Raw genomic sequence first — 19,694 nt, forward strand, 5'->3', positions numbered from 1 at the left:
ACAAACATTCCATTCCAGCCAGGGTTGGGGTCAATTCCATTTAAATTCCAGTCAATTCAAGAAGTTCACTGAAATTCCGATGATCTTCAACGCTTTTCAATTAGGAATAGCTGGAATTGGAATTTGGTTTACTTTCCGAAAGGACTGGAATTGAAATGGAATTGACCCCAACCCTGATTCTAGTGCCTTCGGAAAGTATTCAGATCCCTTGACTTTTTCCACATTTTGTTACGTTACAGCCTTATTCTAAAATGGATTAGATATTTTCTTTTCCTCAGCAATCTACACACAATACTCAATAATGACAAAGCGAAAATAGGTTAAGATTTTTTTTCAAATTTATTAAAAACAAAAAAACAAAAAACAGAAATACCTTATTTACATAATTTACACAAACAGTCACACTCCTTACTTTAAGACATGAAGGTCAGTGAAGACTCGAAATTGAGCTCAGGTGCATCCTGATTCCATTGATCATGCTTGAGATGTTTCTACAACTTCATTGGAGTCCACCTGTGGTAAATTCAATTGATTGGACATGATTTGGAAAAGCACACACCTCTCTATACAGTGGGGAAAAATAGTATTTAGTCAGCCACCAATTGTGCAAGTTCTCCCACTTAAAAAGATGAGAGAGGCCTGTAATTTTCATCATAGGTACACGTCAACTATGACAGACAAAATGAGAAAAGGAAATCACATTGTAGGATTTTTAATGAATTTATTTCCAAATTATGGTGGAAAATAAGTATTTGGTCAATAACAAAAGTTTCTCAATACTTTGTTATATACCCTTTGTTGGCAATGACACAGGTCAAACGGTTTCTGTAAGTCTTCACAAGGTTTTCACACACTGTTGCTGGTATTTTGGCCCATTCCTCCATGCAGATCTCCTCTAGAGCAGTGATGTTTTGGGGCTGTCGCTGGGCAACACAGACTTTCAACTCCCTCCAAAGATTTTCTATGGGGTTGAGATCTGGAGACTGGCTAGGCCACTGGAGACTGGCTAGGCCTTCGTTGCCCGAGCGGTGTGTTTGGGATCATTGTCATGCTGAAAGACCCAGCCACATTTCATCTTCAATGCCCTTGCTGATGGAAGGAGGTTTTCACTCAAAATCTCACGATACATGGCCCCATTCATTCTTTCCTTTACACGGATCAGTCGTCCGGGTCCCTTTGCAGAAAAACCGCCCTAAACCATGATGTTTCCACCCCCATGCTTCACAGTAGGTATGGTGTTCTTTGGCTGCAACTCAGCATTCTTTGTCCTCCAAACATGACGAGTTGAGTTTTTACCAAAAAGTTCTATTTTGGTTTCATCTGACCATTTGACATTCTCCCAATCCTCTTCTGGATCATCCAAATGCACTCTAGCAAACTTCAGACGGGCCTGGACATGTACTGGCTTAAGCAGGGGGACACGTCTGGCACTGCAGGATTTGAGTCCCTGGCGGCGTAGTGTGTTACTGATGGTAGGCTTTGTTACTTTGGTCCCAGCTCTCTGCAGGTCATTCACTAGGTCCCCCCATGTGGTTATGGGATTTTTGCTCACCGTTCTTGTGATCATTTTGACCCCAGAGGGTGAGAGCTTGCGTGGAGCCCCAGATCGAGGGAGATTATCAGTGGTCTTGTATGTCTTCCATTTCCTAATAATTGCTCCCGCAGTTGATTTCTTCAAACCAAGCTGCTTACCTATTGCATATTCAGTCTTCCCAGCCTGGTGCAGGTCTACAATTTTGTTTCTGGTGTCATTTGACAGCTCTTTGGTCTTGGCCATAGTGGAGTTTGGAGTGTGACTGTTTGAGGTTGTGGACAGGTGTCTTTTATACTGATAACAAGTTCAAACAGGTGCCATTAATACAGGTAACGAGTGGAGGACAGAGGAGCCTCTTAAAGAAGAAGTTACAGGTCTGTGAGAGCCAGAAATCTTGCTTGTTTGTAGGTGACCAAAAACTTATTTTCCACCATAATTTGCAAATAAAGTCATTAAAAATCCTACAATGGGATTTTCTGGATTTCTTTTCTCAATTTGTCTGTCATAGTTGACGTGTACCTATGATGAAAATTACAGGCCTCTCTCATCTTTTTAAGTGGGAGACCTTGCACAATTGGTGGCTAACTAAATACTTTTTTCCCCCACTGTATAAGGTCCCACAGTTGACAGTGCATTTCAGAGCAAAAACCAAGCCATGAGGTCAAAGGAATTGTCCGTAGAGCTCCGATACAGGATTGTGTCAAGGCACAGATCTGGGGAAGGGTACCAAAACATTCTGCAGCATTGAAGGTCCCCAAGAACATAGTGGCCTCCATCCTTCTTAAATGGAAGAAGTTTGGAACCACCAAGACTCTTCCTAGAGCTGGCCGCCCGGCCAAACTGAGCAATTGGGGGAGAAGGGCCTTGGTCAGGGAGGTGACCAAGAAACCGATGGTCACTCTGACAGAGCTCCAGAGTTCCTCTGTGGAGATGGGAGAACCTTCCAGAAGGACAACCATCTCTGCAGCACTCCACCAATCAGGCCTTTATGGTAGAGTGGCCAGACGGAAGCCACTCCTCAGTAAAAGGCACATGACAGCCCACTTGGAATTTCCCAAAAGGAACCTAAAGGACTCTCAGACTATGAGAAACAGATTCTCTGGTCTGATGAAACCAAAATTGACCTCTTTGACCTGAATGCCAAGCGTCACATCTGTAGGAAACCTGGCACCATCCCTACGGTGAAGCTTGGTGGTGGCAGCATCATGCTGTGGGGATGTTTTCCAGTGGCAGGGACTGGGAGACTAGTCAGGATCGAGGCAAAGATTAATGGAGCAAAGTACAGAGAGATCCGTGATGAAAACCTGCTCCAGAGCGCTCTGGACCTCAGACCGGGGCAAAGGTTAACCTTCCAACAGGACAACGACCCTAATCACACAGTCAAGACAATGCAGCAGTGGTTTCGGGACATGTCTCTGAATGTCCTTGAGTAGCCCAGCCAGAGCCCGGACTTGAACCCAATCAAACATCTCTGGAGAGACCTGAAAATAGCTGTGCAGCAACGCTCCCCATCCAACCGGACAGAGCTTGAGAGGATCTCCAGAGAGGAATGGAAGAAACTCCCCAAATATAGGTGCCAAAGGTGCGTCAACAAAGTACTGAGTAAAGGGTCTGAATACCTATGTAAATGTGGTATTTCTAAAAACCTGTTTTTGCTTTGTCATTATGGGGTACTGTGTGTAGATTGATGAGGGGGAAAAGGATTTAATACATTTTAGAATAAGGCTGTAATGTAAAAAAATGTGGAAAAAGTAAAGGGGGCTGAATACTTTCCAAATGCACTGTACATAGTTTTGCACAATAAAATGTAATACACATCTAAAATCTATGAATTAAAATCTGAGAACAGTAATATTTTACACACACACACACACACACACACACACACACACACACACACACACACACACACACACACACACATGAATGTACCCAAAAGCAATAATTTCTGATATAAAAAACACAAATGTGAAAAATTGGTGGATATAGAGTTTTGGAAATAAACTCTTCAACTTAACTTAAACGATTTTGGTAGCTAGTATAAGACTACAAAAGTAGAGTTACACAAAAAAAGACTCTTCATAATAATGACTAGGACAATAGCTTTCAAAATAGCTTAAAAAATAAGCCAGAGCAGAAAGAAATGTAAACTTATCCGCCATGACAGCTGTGACAGCTAGGCTTCTTTTATGGACATGTACACTAGCCTCAGTTAAAATCATCCAAAATCACAATTGAAAACATTGCACTTGAAAATTGCAATATTAATATTTCATTTCAACCTTCTGACCAACTAATGGGTCAGGTGGCGCCCCTCTGTCTGATTCATATCGCTTGATTTTTGATGATTGTTCTCGATTGTATTGACTAATTGGTTCTGTATGGGGTGAACCAACAGTAAAGAACTGGATAGGTTGAGTTAAACAATGTGTATCAAGATGAAAATGTAAATGTGTTTAAGGTGAACTTGAAAGAGAATGTAATGTGCTGGCTGCAAAGTAAGCTTTATAATTCATTATCCCTGCTGTAGCTAGCAAGCTAGTAGCCAGCTAGCTACCTAGCTATGCATTGTTGGGGGCACAGATGAAAGGGGGCACGGTGGGGCTGCTCGTGCTCATGTCGTGTCACTACAGGTGTGAATAGCTAGCTAGCAAGTGGCAATACTTTGCCTCTCTAACCAATAATGTTACAGTTACTGCCTGTCAATGGAGAGAGGTTTGATACAATAGACCTGTGAGTTAGCTAGCAGCAGGCTACAGACTTGTGGTTGGGGAAGTGGAGGGGAATGCGATGCGCTGCCAGCAACTACCTTGGCAAACAGACACTTTCCATGAAATGTTAATGTTAATGTCTTGACTGTGAATGTTATGCTTGTTGTGTATTGAAATAATGAACAGCTTTGCTTAAAAATGTCCATATTAACTGACAATGTCAAATAAAATGTTACCAGCGTAGCTAACTGTCTTGTGTATTTTTCTTTCTATTGTGGAAAATTATCACACTTTTTTTAAAGCCTACAAATACCTAGCTTATTATGGTGTTTTATAATTAAGTGAATAACTGTATCTACAGCAAACAAAAATACATGTAAAGTGCTTTATAAATCTTTATTATGAGTTGGTGTTATATTGTATCACAGGGTCCTTATGTGTGTAAGAAGTGTCTTGTCTGTGTTTTCAAACCAGTATGGCTATAATGCGTTATTCACTATAGTCTTATAAGTAATTATAGTTAATGATCTATAAAACATCATACTGAGTTTTATAACTGCTTATGAGTTATTATGGATGCTTATAGTGTCACGAGTTACAAAGCCAGAACCCAGAAGCAGACCAGGACAAGGTAAGTTGAAACGAAGGTGAGTGTTTATTTACAAATTCAAGGGTGATGCGGAATAATCCAGGGAACAGAGCGGGCGGCGTTGATTAGTTGTTGGGGGTGCAGTGGTTGATCCCATCATGGCTCGGCAGCCGCCGACCACCAGGCAGAGGTTGGATGAAGGTTCCGGACGAGTGACTGCAGATGGAACAAAACGGAGGTAAGTAAACAACAAACCAACAAGGTGCAAAAACAACAAAACTAACGCTAGAAGCTCTAAGACTGATACTCTGGTAAACCTACTGTTCATGGCTAACGATCCGGCAGGGAATGGATGTTAGGCCAGAGCCTAAGAAGGGTGATGATCAGGACCAGGTGTGCAGATTGCTGATGGGATGCAGGTGCGGAAATCAAGAGAGCTCCCCGGAGCGTTCCAGAACCCTCGGGAAACTGGAGATCACGAGCAGAAAAACTAGTCCACAGACAGGACCCGACTCAGACTGCCGGGATCGTTACAGTACCCCCCTCCGACCAGACGCCACCGGGCGGACTCCCGGAGCGCCAGGATGGAGGCGGTAGAAGTCACGGATGAGGTCAGCATCTAGGATCTGTCGCCGCGGAATCCAACTCCTCTCTTCAGGACCATACCCCTCCCAGTCCACGAGATACTGGAAACCCCGGCCCCGCCGTCTGGAATCCATGATGCGTCGCACCGTGTAGGCAGGACCACCTCCGATCATCCGAGGAGGAGGAGGAGGAGGCGGAGGAGGCAACAGAGGACTGAGGAAAACAGGCTTGAGGCAGGAGACATGAAAGGTGGGATGGACTCTGAGCGTCCTCGGTAGTTTGAGTCGAACTGCCACTGGATTGATCACCTTCTCCACCACAAACGGACCAATGAACTTCGGTAACAACTTCCTAGACTCAGTCCGTAGATCGGAAGATCCCGTGTGGCCAACCAGACCCTATCTCCGATGGTATAGGTGGGAGCGGGGATCCGGCGACGATTCGCCTGGAGCTGATACCGGTCCGAAACTCTAAGGAGTGCCTTTCTGGCCCGATGCCAGGTCCGGTGGCAACGACGAATATGGGCCTGAACAGAGGGCACTGAGAGCTCCCTTCTCCTGAGAAGGGAACAAGGGAGGTTGGTAGCCATACAGGCACTGGAAGGGAGACATCCCAGTGGCAGATGTAGGGAGAGTATTGTGGGCATACTCAACCCAAGGCAACTGAGAGACCCAGGAGGTGGGGTTGGAAGAGACCAGGCAGCGTAGCGTGGATTCCATCTTCTGGTTGGCTCTCTCCGCCTGACCATTGGATTGGGGGTGAAAACCAGATGTGAGACTGACTGTAGCTCCAATGGCCAAACAGAAGGACTTCCAGACAGCAGAGGTAAACTGAGGGCCACGGTCGGAAACGATATCACTGGGCAAACCGTGGACCCTGAAAACCTCCCTAACCAGGATCTCGGACGTCTCCGAGGCAGAGGGAAGCTTGGCAATTGGCACAAAGTGGGCGAACTTGCTGAATCTGTCCACGATAGTCAGAACGACCGTGTTCCCCTCAGAAGCGGGCAACCCAGTGACGAAGTCCAGGGCCAGATGCGACCATGGTCGCCGGGAATAGGAAGGGGGTGAAGTAGTCCAGAGCTGGGCCGATTGGTACTCTTATTCTGCGCACACACTGGACAGGCAGCAACAAAACCCCGAGTATCCTCGGCCATGGCAGGCCACCAAAAAGCGTCTGCGAAGAAACGCCATCGTCCGAGCCACGCCAGGGTGACAAGCCATCTTGCTGGCGTGGGACCATTTGAGGACAGCAGGACGAACCGACTCAGGCACAAACAACCGACCGGGTGGACCGTTACCGGGACCGGGCTGAGTCCGAAGGGCCGCCATCACCTCCTCCTCAATCTTCCACATAACTGCTCCCACGACGCAGTTCCGGGGGAGAATTGTCTCGGTCTTGGACCCACTCTCCTCCGTCTTGGAGAACATCCGGGACAAGGCGTCCGCCTTGCCGTTCTTAGATCCAGGTCGGAACGTCAGGGAAAACTTGAATCGTCCGAAAAACAACGCCCACCTGGCCTGGACGGGGAGTTGAGACGTCTAGCCGATTGCACGTAAGCAAGATTCTTGTGGTCAGTCCAGACAATAAACGGTTGCTCCGCCCCCTCCAACCAGTGGCGCCACTCCTCCAAGGCAAGTTTCACCGCGAGAAGCTCCCGGTTACCCACATCGTAATTCCTCTCCGCAGGCGAAAGGCGGAGAGTAGTAGGCGCAGGGATGGAGTTTACTGTCCGTGGAGCATCGCTGCGACAGGATGGCGCCAACTCCCACATCAGACGCGTCCACTTCAACGGCGAACTGACGGGCCGTGTCCGGTTGAGAGAGAATCGGTGCGTTGGTGAATCGCCTCTTCAAATCCAGAAACGCTCGATCCGCCTCCGGATTCCACTTGAAGGTCCTGATACTGGAAGTCAAGGCAGTTAACGGAGCGGCCACACGGCTGTAATCCCGGATGAATCTGCGGTAGAAATTCGCAAACCCCAAAAATCTCTGGAGCTGCAATCTCGTACCGGGCTGGGCCCATTCCAGAACCGCTCTAACCTTCTCCTGGTCCATCCTAATCTCTCCCCTGGAGATGATGTACCCGAGAAAGGATGTCGTGTGGGCGTGAAACTCGCACTTCTCGGCCTTCACGAACAGGCGATTCTCCAACAATCGCTGCAGAACCTGCCGGACATGCTGGACGTGGTCGGAAGGTTCCTTCGAGAAGATCAGAATGTCATCCAGGTAAACAAACACAAAGAGACCGATCATATCTCTCAGGACGTCGTTCACCATACTCTGGAATACCGCTGGAGCATTGGTCAGTCCAAACGGCATCACCTGATACTCGAAGTGACCCATCGGTGTATTGAAACCCGTCAACCACTCGTCCCCCTCTCTGATCCGGACCATGTGATACGCATTGCGTAGGTCTAGCTTGGTGAACACCGTAGCACCCTGTAAGGAGTCGAAGGCAGAACTCATCAAGGGCAGGGGATACTTGTTCTTGACCGTGATGTCATTCAACCCCCGATAATCAATACACGGTCGAAGAGAGCCATCCTTCTTACCCACAAAGAAGAATCCTGCCCCCAGGGGTGATGACGAGGGACGAACGAGACCAGCAGCTAGGGACTCCTTGATGTAGGTCTCCAAAGCCTCACGTTCAGGTCGGGAGATACTGTATAACCTTCCCTTGGGGTAGACCGCTCCAGGGAACAGGTTGATGGCACAATCATATGGTCGGTGGGGAGGGAGTGACAGAGCCTTCTGCTTACTGAAAACTTCCCCCAAATCGTGATATGTCTCGGGAACCAGGGACAAATCTGGGGGTTTAGCCTCAATCACCTGACTGGGAACCGAATGGGGACAGGCAGTCTTGAGACAGTTAGCATGACAATCAAGGCTCCAACTCGTTACCTTGCCCGTCACCCAATCGAACGTGGGATTGTGTTCCTTCAGCCAGGGGTATCCAAGGACCAGAGGAACATGGGAAGACGGCAGAATGAAGAATGAAATCATCTCAGAATGATTCCCCGACAACAGCATCTTAACCGGTTCAGTCCTCATCGTGATACGTGCCAGACTACTGCCGTCCAGAGTGGTAGCTTCAATGGCTTCCGGCAATTGCTCCTTGGAAAGCCCCAGCTGTTCCACCAACTCGGCATCTAGAAAGCTTCCATCGGCACCTGAATCGATAAAAGCGTTAATCGCTAAGCTCTGATTCCTGTTCATAAGGGTAGCCGGGAAACGGGGTCTGACAGAGGTATTGAGAGGTCGAAACTGGCTCGCTAAAAGTCCTCCCAACTTTAGCGAGCCGCGCAGTTTGACGACCGCCGGGAACCAGTGGCGTGGTAATGTCCCGAACCACCACAGTAGAGGCAACAGTTAGTCCTACGTCTGTGTTGGCGCTCCTCCTTGGTTAACCCGTGCCGCCCCACTTGCATGGGTTCAGAATCGGGAGACAGAACCTCTCCACTAATCCTGTGTGGTGGCCGATGATCGACGTATTCTGATCCAATCCCCGACCCGACTGGAACCTGAGAAGCTGATCGGTTGGACGGAACCCATTGCTTCTCCCTCCTTCGCTCTCGGACTCGATTATCCACCCGAATAGACAAGGCTACCACGCTGTCCAGGTCACTAGGCTCCGGATAGGAGATCAACTCATCCTTGAGCTGCTCCGACAGACCCTGGTAAAAGGCCGCTTGCAGAGACTCCTCATTCCACCCACTCTCCACAGCCAACGTCTTGAACTCGATCACGAAGTCGGCCACGCTGCGAGTTCCTTGGCGAAGCGAAAACAGGCGCCTAGCTGCGTCCCTCCCTCGGACGGAATGGTAGAAGAGCTTCCTCATCTCGGCCGTGAACCCCTGGTATGAAGCCATGCAGGGATCCTGTCGTTCCCAAACGGCTGAAGCCCACTCCAGCGCTCGACCACGCAGCAACTCAATCACAAAGGCTATCCTAGCCTTGTCTGTGGCATAAGAGTAGGGCTGTAGATCGAACACTAATCCACACTGCATAAGGAAGGAACGGCATCTTCCCAGCTCCCCCCTCATATTTATCCGGCGTCGGAACCTTGGGCTCACGGAAGGACACAGCTCCAGAAGCGGCAGGCGAGATGGGTGAAACCGGTAGTGGATCCTCCACCGGAAACTTGCGTTGGTTCTGGACCTCCGTCAGACCCGGTAGAAAGGTTCCGAACTGACAACGCGATCTCCTGTAGTACCGTGCTATGATGGCCCAACATCTTCTCCTGATGGGTAATGGCATGGCGAACAGAGTCCAGGTCCGCTGGGTTCATTACTGGCCGGATCGTTCTGTCACGAGTTACAAAGCCAGAACCCAGAAGCAGACCAGGACAAGGTAAGTTGAAACGAAGGTGAGTGTTTATTTACAAATTCAAGGGTGATGCGGAATAATCCAGGGAACAGAGCGGGCGGCGTTGATTAGTTGTTGGGGGTGCAGTGGTTGATCCCATCATGGCTCGGCAGCCGCCGACCACCAGGCAGAGGTTGGATGAAGGTTCCGGACGAGTGACTGCAGATGGAACAAAACGGAGGTAAGTAAACAACAAACCAACAAGGTGCAAAAACAACAAAACTAACGCTAGAAGCTCTAAGACTGATACTCTGGTAAACCTACTGTTCATGGCTAACGATCCGGCAGGGAATGGATGTTAGGCCAGAGCCTAAGAAGGGTGATGATCAGGACCAGGTGTGCAGATTGCTGATGGGATGCAGGTGCGGAAATCAAGAGAGCTCCCCGGAGCGTTCCAGAACCCTCGGGAAACTGGAGATCACGAGCAGAAAAACTAGTCCACAGACAGGACCCGACTCAGACTGCCGGGATCGTTACATATAGTCAGTGGTATAACGCATTATAGAGGGTGTTATAAAGCGTTATAGGTACTTCATAGAAAGTGTTACCTACTGTATATTTATTTTAAGGTGGATTAATTCCTTATCAAATCTCTCCTCTTTCTGGTAGGATTAAGAAACTCAAAACACAGGCTATACAGTATAACCTCACTTGACTGCAATAATTTCCATACTGTCAGCCTATCACCCCTGTTTTGAAACCCACAGACTAACTACAATGCGAGAGGGTGAGTAAGGAGGCAGTGGGAGGAGAGGAACAAAGATGAGCACACAGGATCATAAAGAATATCTGCAGCCTTGACTTTTTAGACAGGGGAGGGCAGAGGGAAGGCAAAAGTGTATTTTTCCCTCAGGAGAGCAACTACCTGCCCACTGAAGAGCGTTCTAACAGGGAGGTGTGGGTGTTTGCTAATGATCATTGCTCTCATCCAACCTCTAAATCTGCTTTCAGACATTCATCTGACTCAGTAAATGAGTATGTATGGGCACAACCCTGACATTTCCCTTACACTGAGCCAACCAATGGTTCAATGGCTCTATAGAGGCTCCCTGAAAGCTTATGACTACTGATTACTTATAGTAGGGTTGCCCAACGGGCAGTGATTTTATTTGGCCCCCCAAGTTTTCTGAACAAAAGTATATACTGAACAAAAATATAAACACAATATGTAAAGTCTTGGTCCCATGTTTCATGAGCTGAAATTAATCCCAGTAATGTTCAATACGCACAAAAAGCTTATTTCACTAAAATGTTAACATCTATGTTAGTGAGCATTTCTCCTTTGCCAAGATAATCCATCCACCTGACAGGTGTGGCATTTCAAGAATCTGATTAAATGGCATGATCATTATACAGGTGCACCTTGTGCTGGAGACAATAAAAGGACAGTCTAAAATTTGCAGTTTTGTCAAACAACACAGTGCCACAGATGTCTCAAGTTTTGAAGGAGCGTGCAATTAGCATGCTGACTGCAGGAAAGACCACCAGAGCTGTTGCCAGATAATTTACTGTTAATTTTAGAGAATTTGGCAGAACGTCTCCTGCTGACTCCATGGAGGTGGGTGATTCTGTGGCATGTGATTTGGACGGAGTCAGGCGCAGGAGGGTAAATCAAAGAATAAAGGTTTATTCCGTATATATGTCGATACAACGTACAAGGAGCTCCACCGAGCTCATATAACCATAAAGACAAGGGGGCAGAGGGAACACGTATACAGGTGCTGATGAGGAGAATTGAAACCAGGTGTGTGTAATAAACAAGACAAAACAAATGGAATGATGATATGAGGAGCAGCAGTGGCTAGAAGGCCGGTGACGACGAACGCCGAAGCCTGCCCGAACAAGGTGAGGAGGCAGCTTCGGAGGAAGTCGTGACATACATTTTACATTTTAGTCAATTAACAGATGCACTTATACATCTTAAGATAGCTAGGTGAGACAACCACATATCACAGTCATATACAGGATACAAACATTCCATACCAGCCAGGGTTGGGGTCAATTCCATTTCAATTCCAGTCAATTCAAGTACACTGAAATACCGCTGATCTTCAACGCTTTTCAATGAGGAAAATGTGGAATTGGAATTTGGTTTACTTTCCGAATGGACTGGAATTGAAATGGAATTGACCGCAACCCTGATTCTAGCTAAACAATGGATATGCAGTGCCTTCGGAAAGTATTCAGACCCCTTGACTTTTTCCACATTTTGTTACATTACAGGCTTATTCTAAAATGGATTAGATATTTTATTTTCCTCAGCAATCTACACACAATACTCAATAATGAAAATAGGTTAAGATTTTTTTTCAAATTTATTAAAAACAAAAACAAAAAACAGAAATTCCTTATTTACATAATTATTCAGACCCTTTGATATGAAGGAGTGTGCAATTAGCATGCTGACTGCAGGAAAGTCCACCAGAGTTGTTGCCAGATAATTTAATGTTCATTTTAGAGGATTTGGTAGTACGTCCAACTGGCCTCACAACCGCAGACCACGTGTACCCACGCCATTCCAGGAATTTCTGTTCAGTGTATATAAACAGTACCAGTCAAATGTTTGGACACACCTACTCATTCAAGGGTTTTTCTTTATTTGTACTATTTTCTACATTGTAGAATAATAGTGAAGATGTCAAAACTATGAAATAACACATATGGAATCATGTAGTAACCAAAAAGCTTTTAAACAAATCAAAATATATTTTATATTTGAGATTCTTCAAAGTAGCCACCCTTTGCCTTGATGACAGCTTTGCACACTCGTGGCATTCTCTCAACCAGGTTCATGAGGTAATCACCTGGAATGCATTTCAATTAACAGGTGTTCCTTGTTAAAAGTTAATTTGTGGAATTGCTTTCCTTCTTAGTGTGTTTGAGCCAAATCAGTTGTGTTGTGACAAGGTAGGGGTGGTACACAGAAGATAGCCCTATTTGGTAAAATACCAAGTCCATATTATGGCAAGAACAGCTCAAATAAGCAAAGAGAAACTACAGTCCATCCTTACTTTAAGACATGAAGGTCAGTGAATCCGGAATATTTCTAGAACTTTTAATGTTCCTTCAAGTGCAGTCGCAAAAACCATCAAGCGCTATGATGAAACTGGCTCTCTTGAGGACCGCCACAGGAAAGGAAGACCCAGTGTTACCTCTGCTGCAGAGGATAAGTTCATTAGAGTTAAATAAATGCTTCACAGAGTTCAAGTAACAGTCACATCTTAACATCAACTGTTCAGAAGCGACTGCGTGAATCAGGCCTTCATGGTCTAATTGCTGCAAAGAAACCACTACTAAAGGACACCAATAATAAGAAGAGACTTGCTTGGGCTAAGAAACACAAGCAATGGACATTGGACCTGTTGAAATCTGTCCATTGGTCTGATGAGTCCAAATTTGAGATTTTTGGTTCCAACTGCCGTGTCTTTGTGAGACGCAGAGTAGGTGAACAGATGACCTCTGCATGTGTGGTTCCCACTGTGAAGCATGGAGGAGGTGGTTTGATGGTGTGGGGGTGCTTTGCTGGTGACACCGTCAGTGATTTATTTAGAATTCAAAGCACACTTAACCAGCATGGCTACCACAGCATTCTGAAGCGATACACCATCCCATCTGGTTTGCGCTTAGTGGGACTATCATTTTATTTTCAACAGGACAATGACCCAAAACACCTCCAGGCCGTGTAAGGGCTATTTGACCAAGAAGGCGAGTGATGGAGTGCTGCAGCAGATGACCTGGCCTCCACAATCACCTGACCTCAACCCAATTGAGATGGTTTGGGATGAGTTGGACCGCAGAGTGAAGGAAAAGCGGCCAACAAGTGCTCAGCATATGTGGGAACTCCCTCAAGACTGTTGGAAAAGCATTACAGGTGAAGCTGGTTGAGAGAATGCCAAGAATGTGCAAAGCTGTCATCAAGGCAAAGGCTACTTTGAAGAATCTCAAATATAAAATATATTTTGATTTGTTTAACAATTGTTTGGTTACTACAGGATTCCATGTGTTATTTCATAGTTTCGATGTCTTCACTGTTATTCTGCAGTGTAGAAAATAGTAAAACTAAAGAAAAACCCTTGAATGAGTAGGTGTGTCCAAACACCATCAAATCAGCTCCAATTGATTTTAATTTGGGAAATCTGTTCCAAAGTATTCCCATGCATAATATATATATATATATATATGATCGTATACATAGTAAGCAAGGTTTGAAATTATTATGTTTTAGTAAAATATTATATCTGGCTTCTTGCAAATTATCTGTTAGCAGTCTACAAATTATTTGCAATTATGTTCTGGCCCCCTGACCATCCGCTCAAGAAAAAATTGTCCCGCGACTGAATCTAGTTGATGATCCCTAACTTATAGTATGTGAACAGACGCCAAAAATATTGAGGATTTTGTCATCTGAATGAGGAATACTCTTCAAAACTACAAAAGAAAGTAATAAGTGATAGCTAAACTACTGTGGCACTGACGTTGCTGATAACTACTTTATTGAGGAAAAATGTACTTACTATAACTGTGAAATGTGGTTGTCTCACCTAGCTATCTTAACTGTAAATCGCTCCATAAAAGAGCGTCTGCTAAATGTCTAAAATGTAAATGTTAAAAAGCATGCCAGTATAAAGATCAAATCCTCTATCCAGACGAGACACCAGACACGTGGTCGCTCTTATCTCTAGTTTATTTGTTTTTGTTGCTAAGGTTACTGTCTAGAACTACTCTTCAGAAAACTGTACTATTATTCTACCCATGTTTAGTCTGTGAGAGCCCTGACAGCCTAAAGGAAACAGACTGGAACAATCGCACCAGACCACCACCGCTCCCAGACTGTATGGCACACACACACACACACACACACACACACCAAAATATACACAGACCACAAGAGCACTCGACACATTGGTTTCTGTCCAGCGGTCCTGATGCTGGCACATCAGCAGCAGCCATTCGTGTAAGGAGAATACTGAGTGTGTTTGTAAAAGGTTTAGCTTCCACCTGAACCGTTCATATTTGTATCATTGTCTGAGGGAATCACATTTGCTACCCTCTTGTTCATTGTCTCTAGCGCAGCCTGAGACAAATGATGAATATACAGTATGTCTAATAATCATTATGATTAATGTGTGGTATATGAGGGTTCACATAGGGGATTCATAAATCTTATTTAAAACTGTTAAATAAAAGTACTGCTGCTCAGTAAGGTATTCTGTTGTCTTTCCATATGTTCGGATACAGCACACATGGCACCATGAAGTAAGCAAACCAAATTCAGACCAAATTCTCAGGCTAGCTACTGTTTTTCATCTCACAATCTTTCTTCCTGTATTTTCACTTGAGATGCATTATACCAGCTGACAGCTAATGAAACTTATTCATGGGTTGCATGTTTCGTGACAATATTGTTTTCAACGTTCATTTTGCACACCGATTGACGGAGGTGCAACCTATGAATACCATAAAAGTCCACAGTTCCTTAAATAAGTAAGCCGTTTAGAGGAGGAAGGGGTATTGCACTGCAAAAAGTGAAATCTAAGCAAACCTAAATATTGAGTGATAATTCACTTAAAAGTTGTATTTTGTACCAAGCTAAATTGTCATTGGCAGATAATTTTGCTAATTTTAACCTTAATGTATAGTAGTTTATCCTATTAGATATTTTACCTTAATATGCCGATTACGACCATAAATTACTTTTTGTTTTGCAGTGTATTAGTTTGGATGCTTCATAAACCACACTTTATTTGGCAAGGCAGAGACACTGCCCTTGCTAAGATTCTGCTCATTCCTATTTGGGATGCATGCTTTAATGTAGCCTTGCATATCCTCTCATCATCTCCTATGGGGGACAGTGAGATGCTAAATACATGCTGTGCTGTAGAACAAGACTGTACACAGAGCTCAAGCTCAGCCTGTGGGAAACAAGTGCCAGTGTCCTGCACTACACGTCAGTATGAATTCTGTCTACACCAGTAGTGGTATTGCAAAAAGCACCCTGCCAAGCTATCTAGCGGAGGATGGTTTTTGAGATGGACCTCATCAACATATCACTCTGTCTGGAGTTTTGAAAAAGGAGAGGTGAAGGAAAGCAAAACCTTGTGTGCCTGAGTGATTGTAGGCCTGTGTGTGAGCTTGCAAGCAAGTGTGCATGTGTAAGGTGCATAGGGAAGACAGTAATACAAGGCACTTATGGTATTACAGCCCATTCATCTGTCATGGAACAAGACTTCTTTGTAGCAGCTGTCTTGCCCTCTGTTCGTGGGAGATTATGGGTTTTTCTCTGGGATTTCATCAGGTCAGGAGTTTAGCCCCATATCTGAACCACTTTTTCAAACAGGCCGCATTAGTCAAGAAATAAGTTCTCCCCCTCTCGCCGTGTGTGTCTGGCCCTCCATAACTCCCTCCAATTGTCAGCATGCTTTACTGCCACTACCAGCAATCTCTCAAACATTCTCCTCCCCCAGGGAAACCAGGGGGAAGGGAAGGATAAGAAAAGGAGGGGAAGAAAAGCAGGGTGCTGAGATTTCAAGGCACTTACCAAACCATCAGACATATGGGGCTCTATTTTAACAAACCTAACGCAATGGTAAATCTTAGTGCTGGCGGTAGGGCTTTAGGTCCGGGGGTGTGTCAGAAGTATTTTTGCTATTTTCACTGCGGGAATTATGCTCGCAATAGATGGTGCAGCTAAAGGGCTAGGTTTTGATGAATAAGTCAATTATAGGTTTGACGAGGGCTTGGCCACTCACTGGCCAATCAACACGTTTCATGGCTTAATGCTGCATGCCGTTGTCTCAAGTTCTGTATCTTCGGCTGGGGGCACGGAATATTCTCTTGCTAGTCCATTGTGGATTGATACAGTTTATTAAGAATATAGGCTACAGTAATAGCAACAGTAAAATAGCATCCAGTGTCTGCTCAATATGTTTGCAGTGTTGACAGTCAACATTGTTGTAATTGGCTTCAACAAGCCTTTACACATTGCACTTCTCAAATAAAAAAGACTAAGCTCCCGTAAATTGTATTGCACTATATGTGTGTGGCACTTTCTCAATAAGCAAGATATAGCCTAGGCCTACCGTTGATATGGCGTTATAGGACTAAATAATTTGAATATGTTTGGTGAAGTGCATCTTTGGTAACAGGACAAGAGGCGCTCTTTGGAAATGGGGATGGATACACACCGAATGGAGTAGCCTATGCACTGCAGGTAGGCCTATATGATTTGTGAATAATGCAATAGCATGATGGCAAAAGCCTCACAAGTAGACCCTTTAGAAACCTTTCATGGATAGGCTACTTGGCTAATGCATGGCCATGATAAGAAAGACACCAGACATATTGCTGTTGAACCAGCTTTTGTTATAGTAGGGTAAGGGAAGCCTATAAGGGCTTGTATCTTAATCAAACGAAATGGAAAACAAGCAATTGTTACAGGGAATAACTTCAATGTTTCTAAATACAAGTGTCACCGGATCATCTCATCTCTGGTTCCATGATGGGCATATAGCCTACATGGAGTTTTTTTTTTTTACACACATCTCAAATAATAACAGGAGCTGGCTAAACGGCCTGATCTCAGACTGGACGTGACATAGTAAATGCAAACCCTTTATGATAGTCTTGACTACTTGGCAACTGCATTGTGCTGGACAGAAAAAGGCTATTTCTTGGTTTTTAATTCTAAATACGAAGTTTATAGGCACAAAAAGCACATCTCACTTATACCATGTGTCATGGCTGGATAGGCTGCGCTTCCACTGTCAAAATCCATGCCATAACCAACTGTGTTAGCTAAGACCAGCTTTTGGTTGGTTTTAAATATCCCCACACACCTCAGATATTGTCACCCTTCCCATCTTAGCACAAGCGAGCTCATATAAGACAGGAAAATTACAAATCCTGGCAGTAGGGTTTGAAAATAGAAGAGTGCCGTCTTTTACAGCTCGAAATTGCAAACGAGTGTGCGTTTGACAATTGTGCTGCCTTAACACCAGCCAAAAATAGAGCCCATGAAGTACAAATGGACAGTAAAATCAGTCTGAGGAAGCTGTGACTTGGTGAAATTGTCAAGAAAAGACCTGGGGCCTCATTTATCAATCATGTGTAGGCACAAATCTGTGCGTAAACCATGTGTGGGATCATTTCCACGCAAAGTGTGAGATTTATCAATATGAACATTTGCTTGAGAGTGTGCGTAAATTTACGCACAGCAATGACCATGAATACGCACAGAGCCAAGTGGTGGAATAGAGGAACTAATTGTCAAGCGTAGAATAGGTAAAATACATGTTGAAAATGTGTGAAATTGTGAGAGTAATAATTAAATGATTGTGAATTCATTCAACATACAGTGCCTTCGGAAAGTATTCAGACCCGTTGAAGGAAAACAAAATAGTGTGCCCGAGTGATTGTAGGCCTGTGTGTGAGCTTGCAAGCAAGTGTGCATGTGTATGAGTGCATAGGGAAGACTGTAATTCAAGGCACTTTTGGTACACACTGATCCTCAACACGGGGGCCCCTCAGGGGTGCGTGCTCAGTCCCCTCCTGTACTCTCTGTTCACCCATGACTGCATGGCCAGGCACGACTCCAACACCATCATTAAGTTTGCCGACGACACAACAGTGGTAGGCCTGATCACCGACAACGATGAGACAGCCTATAGGGAGGAGGTCAGAGATCTGGCCGTGTGGTGCCAGGACAACAACCTCTCCCTCAACGTGACCAAGACAAAGGAGATGATTGTGGACTACAGGAAAAAAAAAGAGGACTGAGCACGCCCCCATTCTCATCGACGGGGCTGTAGTGGAACAGGTTGAGAGCTTCAAGTTCCTTGGTGTCCACATCACCAACGAACTATCATGGTCCAAACACACCAAGACAGTCGTGAAGAGGGCACGACAAAGCCTATTCCCCCTCAGGAGACTAAAAAGATTTGGCATGGGTCCTCAGATCCTCAAAAAATTCTACAGCTGCACCATCGAGAGCATCCTGACTGGTTGCATCACCGCCTGGTATGGCAACTGCTTGGCCTCCGACCGCAAGGCACTACAGAGGGTAGTGCGTACGGCCCAGTACATCACTGGGGCAAAGCTTCCTGCCATCCAGGACCTCTATACCAGGCGGTGTCAGAGGAAGGCCCTCAAAATTGTCAAAGACTCCAGCCACCCTAGTCATAGACTGTTCTCTCTGCTACCGCACGACGCAAGCGGTACCGGAGTGCCAAGTCTAGGTCCAAAAGACTTCTCAACAGCTTCTACCCCCAAGCCATAAGACTCCTGAACAGCTAATCATGGCTACCCGGACTATTTGCACTGCCCCCCCACCCCATCCTTTTTACGCTGCTGCTACTCTGTTAAGTATTTAAGCATAGTCACTTTAACTCTACCCACATGTACATATTACCTCAACTACCTCAACTAGCCGGTGCCCCCGCACATTGACTCTGCAACGGTACCCCCCTGTATATATAGCCTCCCTACTGTCACTTTATTTTACTTCTGCTCTTTTTTTCTCAACTTTTTTTGTTGTCGTTTTATTCTTACTTTTTTTTGTTTAAAATAAATGCACTGTTGGTTAAGGGCTGTAAGTAAGCATTTCACTGTAATGTCTGCACCTGTTGTATTCGGCGCATGTGACCAATACAATTTGATTTGATTTGATTTGATTATAGAATAGGTGAAATATATGTTGAAAATGTGTGAAATTGTGAGAGTAATAATTAAATGATTGTGAATTCATTCAACATACAGTGCCTTCGGAAAGTATTCAGACCCATTGAAGGAAAACAAAATAGTGTGCCCGAGTGATTGTAGGCCTGTTTGTGAGCTTGCAAGCAAGTGTGCATGTGTATGAGTGCATAGGGAAGACTGTAATTCAAGGCACTTTTGGTATTATAGAATAGGTG

This window comes from Coregonus clupeaformis, chromosome 1 (genome assembly GCF_020615455.1).
Source record: "Coregonus clupeaformis isolate EN_2021a chromosome 1, ASM2061545v1, whole genome shotgun sequence".
In the NCBI taxonomy this organism is placed as follows: Eukaryota; Metazoa; Chordata; class Actinopteri; order Salmoniformes; family Salmonidae; genus Coregonus; species Coregonus clupeaformis.